The sequence below is a fragment of the Sebastes umbrosus genome, chromosome 22 (genome assembly GCF_015220745.1).
Source record: "Sebastes umbrosus isolate fSebUmb1 chromosome 22, fSebUmb1.pri, whole genome shotgun sequence".
NCBI lineage: Eukaryota > Metazoa > Chordata > Actinopteri > Perciformes > Sebastidae > Sebastes > Sebastes umbrosus.
In genome coordinates this window covers 24,593,915-24,614,250 of record NC_051290.1, presented here as the reverse complement: position 1 = coordinate 24,614,250, position 20,336 = coordinate 24,593,915, and the positions used below count along the sequence as shown (strand labels likewise).

Genomic DNA, 20,336 nt, shown 5'->3' with positions numbered 1-20,336 from the left:
TACCTTTACCACAGCCACCTTCTCCGGAAGGTGGACAGCAGCCAATAAATCTTTCATGAGTCCTTCATGAGCCATAGATTTATTTCCGCTTGTTTTGAATCCTGCCTGGACCCAGCCTGACATATCCCTGTGTATTGCGTTACATACATAAGCTGAATCTGTAAAAATATTGACAGTTTTACCCTCGGCCAATCTAAGAGCACATATCATGGCAGTTAGCTCAGCAGCTTGAGCTGATTGTTTGCCCTCAAGTGGGGCAGATGACATGGTTACGGGATTTGCACCGTCGTCAGTACAGGATACAACAGCATATCCAGCTTTAAGTCCCTCTATAGGGTGCCTGAAACAGCAGCCGTCAGTGAATAGGCTAAGATCAGGATTGTTTAGCGGTAAAGCGTAGAGTCCTGGTCTCAATTTCACAAAAGGTTCGGATTTTTCAGCACATGAATGTTTTTCTCCCCCCCCCTTCACCCATATTATCTGCCATGTTACAGCCTTCGTGTACAAAGGAAACATGTGGTTTTGATAGTATCTGTAAGATCTTGGTTTGTCGCAATGGAGTGAGAGTGAAACACGCTGATGTAACGTAGGCTACAGTACTATGGGAAGTGAGAATTTGGAGTGGGTGGTGCATGACGATATGACCCACTTTCTCCACTATTTTAGCCAGTGCAGCTGCATATCTTACACAGGGACTAGCTCTCTGCTCTGGTGTGTCCAGTAAAATACTGCAGTAATAGAGTACATTCCTGTCCCCTCTTTGCTTCTGATATAGAACTCCATGTGCTGTGGAGAGCTGTTCCGAAACGTCAAGATGAAAGGGCTGGGAGTAATCAGGGAGGGCTAAAGCAGCCGCCTCAGCCATCTCTTGTTTCAGTCTGATGAACCCCTCCTCCCCTTCTTGCGACCATTCCAGTTCTGCAGTAAGATTCCTCCTACCTGCCATAGTTACCATCTGTCTTAGCAACTGTGTATCTCCTGCATAGTTAGGAATGTACTGTCTGGAATAACCAGTTAGACCTAGAAATGATAACATTTCCTTCACCGTTCGTGGTTTTGGGTGATGCCAAATCGACTCTCTGTGTGCAGGTGACATAGCAGTGCCTTTAGCTGTAATCATTCTTCCCAAGAATGATACCTGCGCTCTGCAACACTGGAGTTTTTCTTTAGAGACCTTATAGCCACGACTATGTAGTCTTAACAACAACGCATGCGTTAAGGATAGACACACCTCGGCCGAGGGTGCTGCCACAAGCAAGTCATCAACATACTGTACAATAAAACATCCTTCTGGGAGTTCCAACCCTTTTAAGTGTTGTCTCAATGTTTCATTAAAAATAGAGGGTGAGAGGATAAACCCCTGTGGTAAGACATTATAGGTTAATCTTTGTCCCTCATATGTAAATGAAAAAATATCCTGTAAATGTTCTGCTAATGGTAGACAGAAAAAAGCATTAGCCAGGTCTATACACGTAAAGAAGGTGTGAGCAGGAGTGAGCATTGAGAGAGCAGAGTGGGGGTTGGGCACTGGTGTGACTTGAGTCAACACCTCCTTGTTTATGGCTCTAAGGTCATGAGCCATTCGATACGATCCAGAGGACTTTATTACCGGCAGGATGGGCGTATTCCACTGTGAATACGATTTTCTTAACACCCCTGCTTTTATTAGGCCCTCAATGGTAGGAGAGATCCCTTGTGCTGCTTCTACTTTATGTTTGTATTGTGGTTTCCAAATGGGACAGTATGAGTTCATTTCAAAGGTCACTGGTTCCATATTGCATCTCCCCACATCAAATGGTCCTGTAGACCACAAAGAGGAAGGGAGAGTAGCCAACATGGAAGTAGCTCCTTCCCCATCGGTCATTTCACATCCGTGATGACGCTGCAACGAGACATTCTCACATCTTCCCCTTACGGTCCCAAAATATGATATTTTGTAATGTCTCCCTTGGTCAGCCACCCATACTCCCTTTAATGTGGTTTCCTCCCATCCGGTGAGGTGCCCTGCTTCTTTACACATAGTTCCTAAGTCTTTTGCTTGATGTTTTGGAGCTAATGCTAACGAGATATGGGAAACAGCATAATCTGAAAGACGGTACCATTCCGTTTGCTCTGGGGTTAGGGACACTACAGCGGCCACCCCTTGTGGTCCTATTATAATGTCTGTCACCTGTAAACACCATCCTTTATCAGCTAACTGCTGTTGAAACTCATCTTGATATTGTAAGTCACTTTCCCTGTCATAATTTAGTGTGCAGTGGAGAGGATCAGGAACGGGGAGATAGGGATGAAGGGCTCGAATCCATGGTTGCCACTGTAGATAAAAAACCAGTAGAGGGTTTGGGTCATCCAAAGAGAACCCAATATATCTCAGCCATGGGTTCTATGTCCTGTGGGTCTGATAGTTCTTTTAACATCATTTGATGTGTTTTCCCTGCTGACCCGGAACAGTGTACTATCTGTCCATTCGGGAATTCCACTGATATTCCTTCCTTGGAACAATGTACTGACGCTCCCAGTGCAGCCAGCACATCTCTTCCCAAAAGATCTCTAGGACATTCTGGTGTATATAAAAAAGAATGCATCAAACTCTGAGTTCCATTTTTAACAGTGATGGGTACCGTAAAAGGTAACTGTTGTTCCTGGCCGGAAAACCCTAAAACAGACACATAGTGAGAGGATAGTTGGCACTGTGGTTCTGCCATTGTTGAATACCGGGCTCCGGTATCCACCATGAACCATCTTCTTTTTCCGTTCACTGTTAATTGTAAGCAAGGTTCGGCCAATCCCTGCTCTTTTCTGCTTTCTAGGCTTCCCTATAGTCCCCAGGGAGGGGGCTGTTGATAGAGGGAAGCCTGAACTGGTGCGTACTGCTGGTTGGGAGCCTGTGGGGGTGGGGGTGGCCCACCCTGACTCTGCTGCTGGTTGTTGCTGGGACATTCTCTTGCCCAATGATCCAGGCTTCCACATAGGAAGCAACCTCCTCCTCCAGGGGGTCCTCCTCTTCCTCTTCCTCGTCCTCCACCCCTTCCTCTTCCTCTATTCTGTCCCTGTCTGTTCTGATAAGGTGCATATTGAAACGGGGCAGGTGGTGGGGGGCCATACTGCTGGGGTGCGTAATATTGCGGATATGGTGAAACTGGAAGTGGGGCAGGTGCAGGAGGTGGGATAGGTGCAGGTGTTTGCACCATTTGTTTCTGTTTTTTGTTCTTCTTATCCTCTGTAGCACTGTCCCTAGCTGAGGCTAACTGTAGTTTCGCTAATTGTGCCACTATTTCCCTCATTTCCCCCATCTCACTATCTTTCTTATCCTCATGTTTGCTCCAATGATGTAGGAAGTGTGTTTCCCATTTCCCCACATCAGCCCCATGCATATCGGGATTATTATCCATAGCGTCTTTCACTCCGTGGGGTGCATACTTTAGGACTGCAGCCCTGAATGGGTGTTGGTGATTTACTTTATCTGGATTATGTCCAGATGCATCTGCCCATTCTTTTCTACACCTATTTAGGTATTGTCTTCCGGATTCGTCTGGCTTTATTTTGAAGACCAAGCTATGTAATTTTCCTGCAGGTATGGGATATTTTGCCCTTATACTGTCCCCTAAAGGAGTGGCATAGCTTGCCCAGGGTCTGTCATCATTCACTCGAGTGGTGTTTGCTTCTTCCTCTAATTCTCTTTGAACCCATGCTGACACTCCTCCCCCGCCCATAAGTGCTCTCACATCTCCCATAGAGAGTTCCACACCCCGAGTCTGCGCGTCCAATGCTCTTAACCATGCTCCTCCTCCTTCTGTTAGCTCGGGCATTAAAGCCAAAATAACCCCTTTATCTCCAGCCCCAAATGGCTGATATCGTGGGCCATTGGTACTCTGGATTATTGGGAGCATATACTCTTTACCTGTTTTCATTACTTTATTATCTTTTCCTCGTCTTCTCAAATCATACCCATGTAGTGGCCCACCATCGGTGTCTAATTGGGCAGTAAATCGTCCAGACAGTATACCAGGCCCACGGTCGGGACTTGTCCCCCTCTCATCCGATTGAGGTTCCTCCTCAGATTTTTGCCAATGAAACTGTTCCCTACCATCTTCCTTTTCTCTGTCATCTTCCCTCCTTGACCTCTCTCTTTCTCTACTAGATGTATACATAGGTCCCGACCTATGGCACAAACTAGATGTGGTGGATGTACCACCATCCTCACTCCGGTTGTCCCTTCCACATGCTCCCTCTATGTCTTGCTCTTCCCTTTCTTCCGCTATCCTTCTTCTTCTTAGTTCCTCCCACATTCTATCCTCCTCTTCCTTTCTTCTTCTTTTCCCCTGCTCAGTTTCTTCTTCATCTACCCGCCTACCCTTAGGGTCAGAGGGTTTACTTGGGGAGTCGACCATCAGTGGTGATATGGGAGATGTTAAGTTCTGTTCTGAGATTGTCTCCCCCATTAGATCCACAACCCCAGGCTGATTTCCCACTCTGGTTAACCCTAGCAGGCCCATTTCTAGGAGCCGGGTCCTTCTTTCTAAATCTTCTCTGTTCCTTTTTCCCTCAGGATCTTCTAGCCATAGTCTGCCCCCCTTTACTTGAAACTGAGGCATTTGGACAGTCACGAGAGGTTTAGGAGGGTCGGGCACATCAGCCGCTGGGGGAGGGGGTGTGGGAGGGAAGTCTTTGTCATCATATGGGGGAGGTGTAGTTGGTGTTTCTCTCATTATCATTTGATGTTGTGGCATGGGGGGAGGAACGGGGAATGGGCCATGATAATCACCTAGTTTAGGGTACAGAGTACTCTCTGTCTTAGGCTGTTGTTTTTCCTTTTTTTGAAGGCCATTGATGGCCTAATTCAGTCACTGAGGCTAGATACACACAATTAGCTTGGGCCAATAAGCTGGCTTGTTGTTCCACGTGTTTTTTTGCTTTTACTCGTGTGAACATGTTGCTGTTTTTCAATTGTTTTCTACTTTCAGCCAAATCGTCTTGCTGCTTTAATATGGTCTTTCGAACTGCCAGGGTAACAGCTGCCTTAGAGTCCTCTTTGGGAAACTCCTCTTTTTCTATCATTCCTTTGAACCAGTCATCCAAATCCCTAGTTCGTTCTGCCCTTTTCCTTGGGTCAAAGGTGCATATCACATTTGTCCTTACTTTCGCCCACTGTTGGCCGAAGGTTAACCCATTTTTGTTAGAACCGCCTTTCTCCTCCCAATCTTTGTCAAATTCTCCGTCCATTCTGTCCAGTACTATTTCACACAGGTTTATTCAGTTTATGACAGTAACTAGATTCAGAGTAAATGGGTCGTTATGCCCCCACCACAGATCCCACCAACACAAGCTTCTACTAACGGTCTCCCGTCAGCGGTGCTGGCCCGGTATCTGAGGCAGTTTTAATTTTCCTCTGAATACTAGTTATTAATGTACACTCATACAGGCGCTCCAAGCGCTATTTTTACTAAACTCTAACGTCCCAGACGTTACTAAACTAGCGCTCCAAGCGCACTACTCTAGCGCTCCAAGCGCAGCGTTCCAAACGCTTTTCTAACGTCCCAGACGTTACTAAAAGGGCAACTTTCCTCCTTTTAGTTTTCAAACAGTAGTGATATCAGAGTAATTGGGTCGTTATGCCCCCACCACAGATCCCACCAACACAAGCTTCTACTAACGGTCTCCCGTCAGCGGTGCTGGCCCGGTATCTGAGGCAGTTTTAAATTTCCTCTGATGTACACTATCAATACAGTTTATTAGTGTTCCAAATACCACAGTACGGATCCCAGATCCTTTTTAACTAAGATCCCAGATCATTAGCGGATCCCAGATCCTTTAGGATCCCAGATCCTTTCAACTATGCAACTTGATCTTTTTAAATAAACAGAGATGTGTCTTACTCAGCAAGAAAGATTAAATTTAGAGCCTATGCCAATATGCAGATTTGATTTAACAGGTTCTGCTTACCTTTTGCCTTGTAGTCAGGGATCCCTTATTCTCTCTCTCACTGAGTCGTCCAGTCTCTGGCTCGCGTCACTCTTTCTGAAGATCACATCGGGGTCACCAAATTGAAGGAATTCCCCTCATAGAGTCGTCACCTTCATGCGTGTTGGTTTATCTTCTAAGCAGCTGCAAGCTCAGAGTATATCACAAACAAATGCAAAGTAAGTTTAAAGTATAATCAGTATCAATTTATTCCGCAGATATATTCATCAAAGTTGCACAGAGTTATTACAGAAGTTCTGGATTCATCAGTGTGTCCCCGACACCACGCACGGCTGTCAGTTCGCAGAGAATGAACCCCGAGCTCTGCTATACGTTTACCTTTATACACATTAGCAGGCGAACCCTGGGGAAGGGGTCAGGCTTTCTGCAGACCCAATACACAACATTATTTGCATGGTCATCCTGTCCCTTCCCCCATCCGCTTTTACCCCCAAGGCCCTTTCATCCTTGTAGCTATTCCTTTTACAGGCCCACTCAACATTCCATCACGAGATAATCCATGTGATCATTCTTGCCCCGTCTTACATCAGTCAATTATCTGTAGACAGTCTAAGCCTAGTATTTAACACCAAACTCGCTAAACTCACAACATAATTAAGTTTGTTACACAACAACAGTTTTATCATGATATATTTCCAACACGCTCCTCCAAGTCGATCCTCCATGTCGCTCATCCTTGCTCCTCCATGTCACTCCTCCATGTCGCTACTCCATGTCAATCCAGAATCTCCCTCCTCCATGTCCCACCTCCATGTCACTTCTCCATGTCACTCCTTAATGTCACTCCTCAATGTCACTCCTCCATGTCGATTCTCCATGTCACTCCTCTATGTCGCTTCTCCATGTAGGTTTTCCATTTCAGTCCTTCATGTTGATCAACAACGTCACTCGTCCATGTCACTCGTCCATGTCACTTCTGTTTGTCGATCCTACATGTAACTCCTCCATGTCGCTCTTCCATGTCAATCCTCCATGTCACTCCTCCATGTCACTTCTTCTTGTCACTCCTCAATGTCACTCCACCATGTCACTCCTCCATGTCGATCCTCCATGTCAATCCTCCATGTCACTCCTGCATGACACTTCAGAATGTCAACCCAGAATGTCGCTCCTCCATGTCCCTCCTTCCTGTGACTCCTCAATGTAACTCCTCCATGTCACTACTCCATGTCTTCCATGACACTCCTCCATGTCACTCCTGCATGTCGATCCTACATGTCACTCCTCCATGTCGCTCCTCCATGTCACTCCTCCATGTCGATCGTCCATGTCGCTCATTCTTACTCCTCCATGTTATTTTTCCATATCGCTTCTCCATGTCACACCAGAATGTCACTCCAGAATGTGACACCTCCATGTCGCTTCTCCATGTCGCTCCTCCATGTCAGTCTTCCATGTCGATCCTCCATGTCACTCCTCCATTTCACTCCTCTATGTTGCTCTTCCATGTAGAACCTACATGTCGCTCCTCCATGTCGATCCTCCATGTCGCTCATCCTTGCTCCTCCATGTCACTCCTCAATGTCGCTACTCCATGTCAATCCAGAATCTCCCTCCTCCATGTCGATCCTGCATGTCACTGCTCCATGTCACTCCTCCATGTCGATCCTGCATGTCGCTCCTCCATGTCACTCCTCCATATCACTGCTTCATGCTGCTCCTCCATGTCTCTACTCCATGTCGATCCTCCATGTCGCTCATCCTTGCTCCTCCATGTCACTCCTCCATGTCGCTCCTCCTTGTCACTCCAAAATGTCCCTCCTCCTTTGACCTCCTCCAAGTCACTCCTCCATGTCACTCCTTAATGTCACTCCTCAATGTCACTCCTCCATGTCGATGCTCCATGTCACTCCTCCATTTTACTCCTCCATGTTGCTCCTCCATGTAGATCCTAGATGTCGCTCCTCCATGTCACTTCTCCATGTCTATCCTCCATGTAGATCCTAGATGTTGCTCCTCCAACTTGCTACTCCATGTAACTCCTCCATGTCGATCCACCATGTCCCTCATCCTTGCTCCTCCATGTGACTCCTCCATGTCACTCCAGAATGTTGCTCCTCTATGTCCCTCCTTCCTGTGACTCCTCAATACAACTCCTCCATGTCACTACTCCATGTCTTCCATAACACTCCTCCATGTCACTCCTCCATGTCGCTCCTCCTTGTCAATCCTCCATGTCACTACTGTGGTATATTTTCAAGTCTTGCACAAGACAGCGAGGCCCCTAATGGTAAACATATGTGTAAGAAGCATACGTGGAGACAGACATGGTCATACGCTAAGACCAGGGGCTGAAAGATAAACATGTAGGATAACGGAGACATACATGGTCATACGCTCAGCTCAGATGTTGCATGACATGAACCCGATATAAGGAGGCGCGAGAGCCCCGAAGTGGAGGACTTTCAGATTTTACTTGAGACCTCCGGACGCTCTAGACGTCCGTTATGACATTTGTTGCTTGTTTGTAATAAACTCTGTTATACCAGCAAGAACAGTGTCCGCGGAGCATCCTTCCTCATCACTTCAACAGCACTGTTGCAGGAAAGATACGACACTACTCCATGTCACTTCTTCTTGTCACTCCTCATAGTCACTCCTCCATGTCACTCCTCCATGTCGATTCTCCATGTCACTCCTCCAAGTTAATACTCCATGTCACTCCTCCATGTCGATCCACCATGTCCCTCATCCTTGCTCCTCCATGTCACTCCTCCATATCACTCAAGAATGTCGCTCTTCTATGTACCTCCTTCCTGTGACTCCTCAATGTAACTCCTCCATGTCACTACTCCATGTCTTCCATGACACTCCTCCATGTCACTCCTCCATGTCACTCCTGCATGTCGATCCTACATGTCACTCCTCCATGTCACTCCATGTCAATCCTCCATGTCACTCCTCCATGTCACTTTTTCTTGTCACTCCTCAATGTCACTCCTCCATGTCACTCCTCCATGTCACTCCTCCATGTCACTTCTTCTTGTCACTCCTCAATGTCGCTCCTCCATGACACTCCTCTATGTCGATACCTCCATGTCACTACAGAATGTCCCTCCAGAAAGTCATTCCATTATGTCACTCCTCCATAAACCTCCTCCATGTCACTCCTCCATGTTGATCATCTATTTCACACCTCCATGTCTCCCCTCCATGTCACTCCTCCCTGTCTTCAATGTCCCTCCTTCATGTCGATCCTCCATGTCGATCCTCCATGTCACTCCTCCATGTAACTGCTCAATGTCGATCCTCCATGTCGATCTTCCATGTTGCACCTCCATGTCACTCCTCCATGTCTTCCACGTCACTCCCTCATGTACCTCCTCCCGGTCACTCCTCCATGTCGCTCCTCAATGTAACTCCTCCATGTACCTCCTACATGTCAATCCTCTATTTCGATCCTCCATGTCACTACTCCATGTCTTCCATGTCACTCCTCCATGTTGCTCCTCCATGTCACTCCAGAATGTCGCTCCTCATTGTCACTCCAGTATGTCACGCCGGAATTTTACTCCAGAAAGTCACTCCTCCATGTCCATCCTCCATGTCGATCCTCCATGTCGATTCTCCATGTTGTTCCTCCATGTCACTCCTCCATGTCTTCCATGTCGACTCATTGTCGCTCCTCCATGTCACTACTCCATGTTGATCCTCCATGTCGCTCCTCCTTGCTCCTCCATATATCTCCTCCATGTCATTCCAGAATGTCGCTCCTACATGTCACTCCGGAATGTCACTCCAAAATTTAACTCCAGAATGTCACTCCTCCATGTCTCTCCTACATGTAATTCAATAATGTCAGTCCTCCATGTCCTATCTCCATGTCAATACTCAATGTCAGCCATCCATGTCGATCCTCCATGTCAGGCCTCCATGTCGCTCCTCAATGTTGCTCCTCCACGTCGCTCCTCCATGTCAATCCTCTATGTTGCTCCTCCATGACGCTCCTCTTGTCACTCATCCATGTTACTTTTCCATGATGATCCTCCATGTCGATCTTCCATGTCTCTACTCCATGTAACTCCTCCAATTTTACCATGTCACTGCTCCATATTGTTCCTTCATGTCGATGCTCCATGTCACTACTCCATGTCGATCGTCCATGTCGCTCCTCCTTGATCATCCATATAACTCCTCCCTGTTGCTCCTCCATGTCATTCCAGAATGACGTTTCTACATGTCACTCCAGAATATCCCTCCAGAATGTAACTCCAGAATATCACTCCACCATGTCCCTCTTCCATGTCACTCCTCCATGTCGATCCGCTATTTAACACCTCCATGTCGCTCCTCCATGTCACTCCTCCCTGTCTTCCATGTCACTCCATGTCACTCCTCCTTGCTCCTCCATATCACTCCTCCATGTCGTTCTTCCATGTCACTCCAGAATGTCGCTCCTCCATGATACTCCAGAATGTCAATCCAGAATTTATCTCCAGAATGTTACTCCTCCATGTCCCTCATACATGTCGCTCCTCCAATGTCATTCCAGAATGTCCCTCCAGAATGTCAATTCTCCATGACACTCCTCCATGTCGATCCTCTATTTCGTTCCTCCATGTCGCTCCTCCATGTCACTCCTGCCTTTCTTCCGTGTCACTCCTCTATGTAACTCCTCCATGTCAATACTACATGTCAATCCTACATGTCACTCCTCCATGTCGCTCCTCCATGTCGATCCTCCATGTTGCTCCTCCATGACGCTCCTCTTGTCACTCATTCATGTTACTTTTCCATGATGATCCTCCATGTCGATCTTCCATGTCTCTACTCCATGTAACTCCTCCAATTTTACCATGTCACTGCTCCATATTGTTCCTTCATGTCGATGCTCCATGTGACTACTCCATGTCGATCGTCCATGTTGCTCCTCCTTGATCATCCATATAACTCCTCCCTGTTGCTCCTCCATGTCATTCCAGAATGACGTTTCTACATGTCACTCCAGAATATCCCTCCAGAATGTAACTCCAGAATATCACTCCACTATGTCCCTCTTCCATGTCACTCCTCCATGTCGATCCGCTATTTAACACCTCCATGTCGCTCCTCCATGTCACTCCTCCCTGTCTTCCATGTCACTCTGCTATGTAACTCCTCTATGTCAATACTACATGTCATTCCTCCATGTCACTCCTCGATGTCGATCTTCCATGTGACTCTTCCATGTCGATCGTCCATGTCTCTCCTCCATGTGACTAATTCTTGTTGATCCTCCATGACAGTTCTCCATGTCGCTACTCAATGTCGCTCCTCCATGTCGATCCTCAATGTCTCTCCTCCATGTCGATCCTCCATGTCATTCCTCCATGTAGATCCAACATGTTACTCCAGAATGTCGCTCCACCATGTCCCTCCAGTATGTACCTCCTCGTTGTCAGTCCTCCATGTCGCTCCACGATGTCGTTCCTCCATGTAGCTCCTCCTTGTCACTCCTCCATGTCGATCTTCAATGTCGCTCCTCCATGTCGATCCTCCATGTCATTCCTCCATGTAGATCCTACATGTTACTCATCTATGTCGATCTTCCATGTCGCTCCTCCTTGTTAGTCCTCCACGTCGATCCTCCATTTCGATCCTCGAAATGTAACTCATGTCACTCCTCCATGTCTTCCTTTTCACTCCCCCATGTACCTCCTCTATGTAGCTCCTTCATGTAGATCCTTCATGTTACTCCTCTATGTCAATCCTCCATATGTCTCATCAATGTCACTCCAGAATTTTGCTCCTCCATGTCACTCCAGAATGTCCCTCCAGAATGTCACTCCTCCATGTCCCTCATCCATGTCACTCCTCCATATCGATCCTCTATTTCGCTACTCCATGTCACTTCTCCCTGTCTTCCACGTCAAACCTCCATGTAACTCCTCCATGTCAATCCTACATGTCACACCTCATGTCACTTCGCCATGTCGCTCCTCCGTGTCACTCCTCCATGTCGATCCTCCATGTCACTCCTCCATGTCACACTTCCATATCACTGCTCGATGTCGCTCTTCCATATCGATCCTCCATGTCACTGCTCCATGTCGATCCTCCATTTTGATCCTCCATGTTGCTCCACCATGTCACTCCTCCATGTCTTCCAATATCACTCCCCCATGTACCTCATCCGTGTCGGTCCTCCATGTGACTATTCCATGTCGATCCTCCATGTTGCTCGTCACTGCTCGTCCATATCACTCCTTCATGTCACTCCTCCATGTCACTCCTCCATGTCACCCCTGAATGTTGCTCCTCCATGTCACTCCAGAATGTCACTCCAGAATTTGACTCCAGAATGTCACTCCTCCACGTCCCTCCTCCATGTCAATCCTCTATGTAGATCCTCCATATCACTCCTCCTTGTCACTCCTCCATGTCGATACCTCCATGTCACTACAGAATGTCCCTCCAGAAAGTCACTCCAGAATGTCACTCCTCCATAAACCTCCTCCATGTCACTCCTCCATGTCAATCCTCTATTTCACACCTCCATATCTACCCTCCATGTCACTCCTCCCTGTCTTCCATGTCATTCCTCCATGTCAACCCTCCGTGTCGATCCTCCATGTCGCTCCTCCATGTCAACCCTCCTTGTCACTACTCCAAGTCACTACTCAATGTCGATCCTCCATGTCACACCTCCATGTCTTCCATGTCACTCCTCCGGTTCGATCCTCCATGTCGCTCCTAATTGCTCATCCATAAAACTCCTCCATGTCACTCTGGAATGTTGCTCCTCCATGTCAATCCATAATGTCAATCCAGAATTTAACTACAGAATGTCACTCCTCCATGTCCTTCCTCCATGTCAATCCTCTATGTCCATCCTCCATGTCACTCCTCCATGTCAATCCAGAATGCCCCTCCAGAATGTCACTCCTCCATGTCCCTCCTCCATATCACTTCTCCATTTCCATCCTCAATTTAACACCTCCAATTCCCTCCAGAATATCAGTCCACCATGTCCCTCCTCCATGTCGCTCCTCCATGTCACTCCTCCCTGTCTTCCATGTCACTCCTCCTTGTCACACCTCCATGTAACTACTCAATGTCGATCCACCATGTCACTCCTCCATGTCTTCCATGTCACTCGACCGTGTCGCTCCTCAATGTGACTTTTTCATGTCGATCCTCCATGTTGCTCCTCCTTGCTCCTCCATATCACTCCTCCATGTCGTTCTTCCATGTCACTCCAGAATGTCCCTCCTCCATGTCACTCCAGAATGTGACTCCAGAATTTAACTCCAGAATGTTACTCCTCCATGTCCCTCCTCCATGTCGCTCCTCCATGTCACTCCAGAATGTCCCTCCAGAATGTCACTCCAGAATGTTAATCCTCCATATACCTCCTCCATGTCACTGCTCCATGTCGATCCTCTATTTTGCTCCTCCATGTCGCTCCTCCATGTAACTCCTCCCTGTCTTCCACGTCACTCCTCCATTTAACTCCTCCATGTCGATCCTCCATGTCATTCCTCCATGTAGCTCCTCCATGTCACTCGTCCATGTCAGTCCTCCATGTCGTTCCTCCTTGTCACTCCTCCATGTCACTGCTCCATGTCGATCCTCCATTTCGATCCAACATGTTACTCCATAATGTCGCTCCACCAGGTCCCTCCAGAATGTTCCTCCTCGTTGTCAGTCCTCCATGTTGCTCCGCGATGTCGCTCCTCCGTGTAGCTCCTCCTTGTCGCTACTCCATGTCGATCTTCAATGTCACTCCTCCATGTCGATCCTCCATGTCATTTCTCCATGTAGATACTACATGTTACTCCTCCATGTCGATCTTCCATGTCGCTCCTCCATGTCACTCAAGAATGTCCCTCCTCCATTTCACTCCAGAATGAAGCTCCAACATGTCGCTCCTCCAAGTCACTCCTCCATGTTGATCTTCCATATCGATACTCCATGATGCTCCTCCATGTCACTCCTCTATGTCTTACATATAACTCCCCCATGTCACTCCTCCATGTCGATCCTCTATTTCACTCCTCCATGTCACTCCTCCCTGTCATCCACGTCACTCCTTCATTTTACTCCTCCATGTCAATGCTATATGTCACTCCTCCATGTCACTCCTCCATGTCGCTCCTCCATGTCACTCCTCCATGTCACACTTCCATGTCACTCCTTCATGTCACTGCTCCATGTCCATCGTCCATTTTGATCCTCCATGTTGCGCCACCATGTCACTCCACCATGTCTTCCATGTCACTCCCCCATGTCACTCCTCCATGTCACTCCTCCATGTAGATCCTTCATGTTACTCCTCTATGTCAATCCTCCATGTCGCTCCTCCATGTCACTCCTCCATGTCACTCCTCATTGTCACTCCTCAATGTCACTACTCAATGTCGATCTTCAATGTCACTCCTGCATGTCTTCCATGTCACTCCTCCGTGTCGCTCCTCCATGTGACTATTCCATGTTGATCCTCCATGTCTCTCGTCCCTGCTCCTCCATATCACTCCTTCTTGTTGCTCCTCCATGTAACCCCAGAATGTCGCTCCTCCATGTCACTCCAGAATGTCACTCCAGAATTTAATTAAAGTATGTTACTCCTCCTTGTCACTCCTCCATGTCGATGCTCCATGTCGATTCTCCATGTCGCTCCTCCTTGTCATTCCTTTATGTGACTACTCCATGTCGATCGTCCATGTCGCTCCTCCTTGATCATCCATATAACTCCTCCCTGTCGCTCCTCCATGTCATTCCAGAATGACGCTTCTCCATGTCACTCCAGAATTTCCCTCCAGAATGTAACTCCAAAACATCTCTCCACCATATCCATCCTCTATGTCGCTCCTCCATGTCAATCCGCTATTTAACACCTCCATGTCGCTCCTCCATGTCACTCCTCCCTGTCTTCTTTGTCACTCCTCCATGTCACTCCTCCATGTCAATCCTCCATGTCACTCCTCCATGTCATTCCTCCATGTCACTCCTCCATGTCGATCCTCCATGTCGCTCCTACATGTCACATTTCCATGTCACTTTTCCATGTCGCTCCTCCATGTAAATCCTCCATGTAGCTCCTCCGTGTTACTCCTTCATGTTTCTACTCCTTGTCACTCTTCCTTGTCACTCCTTCATGTCACTGCTCCATGTCTATCCTCCATGTCGATCCTCCATGTAGCTCCTCCATGTCACTCCTCCATGTCTTCCAAATCACTCCCCCATGTAACTCCTAAATTTCACTCTAGAATGTCGCTCCTCCATGTCACTCCAGAATGTCACTCCTCCATGTCCCTCCAGAATTTAACTCCAGAATGTCACACCTCCATGTCTCTCCTCCATGTCACTGCTCCATGTCAATCCACCATTTCGATCCACCATGGTTCTCCTCCATGTCACTCCACTTTGTCACTCCTCCATGTCACTGCTACATGTCGATCTTCCATGTCGATCTTCCATGTCGATCCTCCATGCTGCTCCTCCATGTTCCTCCTCCAAGTCACTCTAGAATGTCGCTCCTCAATGTCACTCCAGAATGTCACTCCAGAATTTAACTCCAGAATGTCACTCCTCCATGTCCCTCCTCCATGTCAATCCTCTTTTTCCAACCTCCATGTCACTCCTCCATTTCACTCCAGAATGTCACTCCAGAATGTCCCTCCAGACTGTCACTCCAGAATGTCACTCCTCCAGGTCTCTCCTCCATATCACTACTCAATGTCGATTCTCCATGTCACTCCTCCAGGTCTCTCCTCCATATCACTACTCCATGTTGCTCTTCCATGTCGCTCCTCCATGTCACGCCTCCATGTCGATCCTCCATTTCTCTCCTCCATTTCACTTCTCCATGTTACTCCAGAATGTCGCTCTTCCAAGTCACTCTTCCATGTTGATCCTCAATGTCAATCCTCCATGTCACTCCTCCATGTAAGTCCTCTATGTCAATCCTTCTAGTTACTCCTCCATGTCACTTCTCCATGTTTATCGTCCATGTCGCTCCTCCTTGCTCCTCCATATCACTCCTTCATGTCGTTCTTCCATGTCACTACTCAATGTCGATCCTCAATGTTACTCCTCCATGTCTTCCATGTGACTCCTCCATGAAAACTCCCCCATCTCACTCCTCCATGTTGCTCCTCCATGTAGATCATCCATGGCACTCCTCCATGTCGATCCTCCATGTCACTCTTCAATGTCGATCCTCCATGTCATTCCTCCATGTAGATCCAACATGTTAATCCAGAATGTCGCTCCACCATGTCCCTCCAGAATGTACCTCCTCATTGTCAGTCCTCCATGTCGCTCTGCGAAGTCGCTCCTCCATTTAGCTCCTCCATGTCGCTCTTCCATGTCCCTCCTCCATGTCAAACCTCTCTGTCCATCCTCCAAGTCACTCCTCCATGTCGGTCCAGAATTTCCCTCCAGAATATCACTCCAGAATGTTCCTCCAGAATGTCACTCCAGAATGTCATTCCTCCATGTCCCACCTCCATGTCACTCCTCCATGTCGATGCTCTATTTCACACCTCCATGTCGCTCCTACGTGTCATTCCTCCATGTCTTTCATGTCACTCCTCCATGTCACTCCTCCATGTCGTTCCTCCATCTCACTCCTCCATGTCGATCCTCCATGTCGCTCCTTCATGTCACACTTCCATGTCACTGCTCCATGTCAATCCTCCATTTCGATCCACCATGTTTCTCCTCCTTGTCACTCCACCTTGTCACTCCTACATGTCACTGCTCCATGTCGATCTTCCATGTCGATCCTCCATGCTGCTCCTCCTTGTCACTCCTCTATGTCAATACTCAATGTTGATCCACCATGTCACTCCTCCATATCTTCCATGTCACTCCACCGTGTCGCTCCTCCATGTCACTCCAGAATGTCAATCCAGAATTTAATTCCAGATTGTTACTCCTCCATGTCGCTCCTCCATGTCACACCAGAATGTCACTCCAGAATGCCACTCCAGAATGTCACTTCTCCAGGTCACTCCTCCATGTCACTCCTCCATGTCGATCCTATATTTCGCTCCTCCATGTCACTCCTCCCTGTCTTCCACGTCACTCCTCCATGTAACTCCTCCATGTCAATCCTACATGTCACTCCTCCATGTCACTCCGCCATATCGGTGCTCCATATAATTACTCCATTTTGATCCTCCATGTTGCTCCACAATGTAACTCCTTCCTGTCGTCCACGTCACTCCTCCATGTAACTCCTCCATGTCAATCCTTCATGTCATTCCTCCATATCACTCCAGAATATCACTCCAGAATTTTACTCCGGAATGTCACTGCTCCATGTCGCTCCTCCATGTCGATCCTCCATGTCGATCCCCCATGTAGAACCTAAAAGTCACTCCAGATTTTAACGGTAGAATTTCACTCCTCCATGTCAGTACTCCTTGTCAATACTCCATGTCGACTCCTCCATGTTGATCCTGCATGTCAGTCCTCCATGTCGATCTTCCATGTCTCTCCTCCATGTCACTCCTCCTAGTCACTCCTCCTTTTCGCTCCACCGTGTCGCTCCTCAATGTCGATCCTCCATGTCGATCCTCCATATCATTCCTCCATGTAGATCCTACATGTTACTCCTCCATGTCGATCTTCCATGTCGCTCCTCCATGTCACTCCAGAATGTCGCTCCTCCATGTCACTCCAGAATGTCTCTCCAACATGTAACTCCTCCATGTCGATCCTCCATGTCGATCTTCCATGTCTCTCCTCCATGTCACTCCTCCAACTCTACAATGTCACTCCTCCATGTCAATCTTCCATGTCGATCTTCCAGGTGTCTCCTCCATGTCACTCCTTCATGTCGATCCACCTTGTTGCTCCTCCATGTCGATCCTCTATGTAGCTCCTAATGTCACTCCTCCATGTCTCTCCTCCGTGTCACTCCTCCATATCACTCCTCCATGTCAACCCTACATGTCGATCTTCCATATCGCTCATCCATGTAACTCCAGAATGTTGCTCCTCCATGTCACTCCAGAATGTCGCTACTCCATGTCCCTCCAGAAAGTCATTCCTCCATTTCAGTCCTCCAAGTCGCTCCGTGATGATGCTCCTCATGTAGCTCCTCCATGTAACTCTTCTGTTTCTCCTCCTAGTCACTCCTCCATGTCGCTCCTCCTTGCGCCTCTATATCACTCCTCCATGTCGTTCTTCCATGTCACTCCAAAATGTTGCTCCTCCATGACACTCCAGAATGTCACTCCAGAATTTAACTCCAGAATGTGACTCCTCCATGTCACTTCTCCATGTCTTCCATGTTGACACATCTCGATCCTCCATATTGCTCCTCCTTGCTCATCCATTTCACTCCACCATGTCACTCCTCCATGTCACTCAAAAATGTCACTCCAAAATGTCAATCCAGATTTCACTCCAGAATGTCGCTCCTACATGTCACTCCTCCATGTCCCTCCAAACTTTAACTACAGAATGTCACTCCTCCATGTCCCTCCTCCATGTCATTCAATAATGTCACTCCTCCATGTCCTTTCTCCATGTCAATACTCAATGTCAGCCATCCATGTCGATCCTCCATGTCAGTCCTCCATGTGGCTCCTCAATGTTGCTCCTCCACGTTGCTCCTCCATGTCGATCCTCCATGTTGCTCCTCCATGACGCTCCTCTTGTCACTCATCCATGTTACCCCTCCATGATGATCCTCCATGTCGATCTTCCATGTCACTACTCCATGTCGATCCGCTATTTAACACCTCCATGTCGCTCCTCCATGTCACTCCTCCCTGTCTTCCATGTCACTCCTCCATGTCACTGCTCACTGTCGATCATCCATGTCACTCCTCCATGTCTTCCATGTCGACACATCTCAATCCTCCATATTGCTCCTCCTTGCTCATCCATATCACTCCACCATGTCACTCCTCCATGTCACTTAAAAATGTCATTCCAAAATGTCAATCCAGATTTTACTCCAGAATGTCACTCCTCCATTTCGATCCTCCATGTCGATCTTCCATGTCTCTCCTCCATGTCATTCCTCCATCTCTACCATGTCACTCCTCCATGTTGATCCTCCATGTCGATCTTCCATGTCTCTCCTCCATTTCACTCCTCCATCTCTACCATGTCACTCCTCCATGTCACTCCTCCATGTCGATCCACCTTGTTGATCCTCCATGTCGATCCTCCATGTCACTCCTCCATGTCGATCCTCTATGTCTCTCCTCCATGTCTATCCTCTTTGTCACTCCTCCATGTCACTGCTCAATGTCACATCCTCCATGTCAATCCTCCATGTCTTACATGTCACTCCGTGTCGATCTTCCATTTCACTCCTCCATGTAACTCCTCCATGTCACTCCTCCATGTTGATCCTCTATGTCAATCCTCCATATCTCTCATCAATATCACTGCAAAATGTCACTCCAGAATGTCGCTCCTCCATGTCACTCCAGAATGTCCCTCCAGAATGTCCCTCCAAAATGTAACTCCTCTATGTCAATCCTCCATGTCTTCCATGTCGACACATCTCGATCCTCCATGTCGCTTCTCCTTGCTCATCCATATCACTCCACCATGTCACTCCTCCATGTCTCTCCTCCGTGTCATTCCTTTATATCACTCCTCCATGTCACTCCTACATGTCGATCTTCCATGTCGCTCCTCCATGTCACTCCACCGTGTCGCTCCTCCATGTCACTCCAGAATGTCAATCCAGAATTTAATTCCAGATTGTTACTCCTCCATGTCCCTCCTCCATGTCGCTCCTCCATGTCACTCCAGAAAGTCCCTCCCGAATGTAACTGTAGAATGTCACTCCTCAATTTTCAGTACTCCTTGTCAATACTCCATGTCGACTCCTCCATGTTGATCCTCCATGTCAGTCCTCCATGTCGATCTTCCATGTCTCTCCTCCATGTCACTCCTCCATGTCAATCCTCCTTGTCGCTCCTCCGTGTCACTCCTCAATGTCGATCCTCCATGTCGATCCTCCATGTCATTCGTCCATGTAGATCCTACATGTTACTCCTCCATGTCGATCTTTCATGTCGCTCCTACATGTCACTCCAGAATGTCGCTCCAGCATGTCGCTCCTCCAAGTCACTCCTCCATGTTGATCTTCCATGTCGATACTCCATGTTGTTCCACCATGTCACTCCTCTATGTCTTCCATGTCACTCCCCCATGTCACTCCTCCATGTCGATCCTCTATTTCGCTCCTCCATGTCACTCCTCCCTCTCATCCACGTCAATCCTCCATTTTACTCCTCCATGTCAATCCTATATGTCTATCCTCCATGTCACTCCTCCATGTAGCACCTCCATGTCACTCCTACATGTCCATCCTCCATGTCACTCCCACATGTAGCTCCTCCATGTCACTCCTCCATGTCGATCTTCCATATCGCTCCTCCATGTCTCTCCAGAAT

At 47.8% G+C, this 20,336-nt stretch overlaps 1 long non-coding RNA gene across 1 annotated transcript; it reads left to right on the top strand.

Moving 5' to 3' along the window:
- The first annotated feature begins 465 nt into the window (after positions 1-465).
- LOC119481175 lies at positions 466-20,001 on the top strand. The gene is made up of 3 exons (XR_005205122.1): positions 466-733; positions 6,205-6,215; positions 19,991-20,001. It is a non-coding gene; the product is annotated as an uncharacterized LOC119481175 (long non-coding RNA).
- Positions 20,002-20,336: the final 335 nt, after the last annotated feature.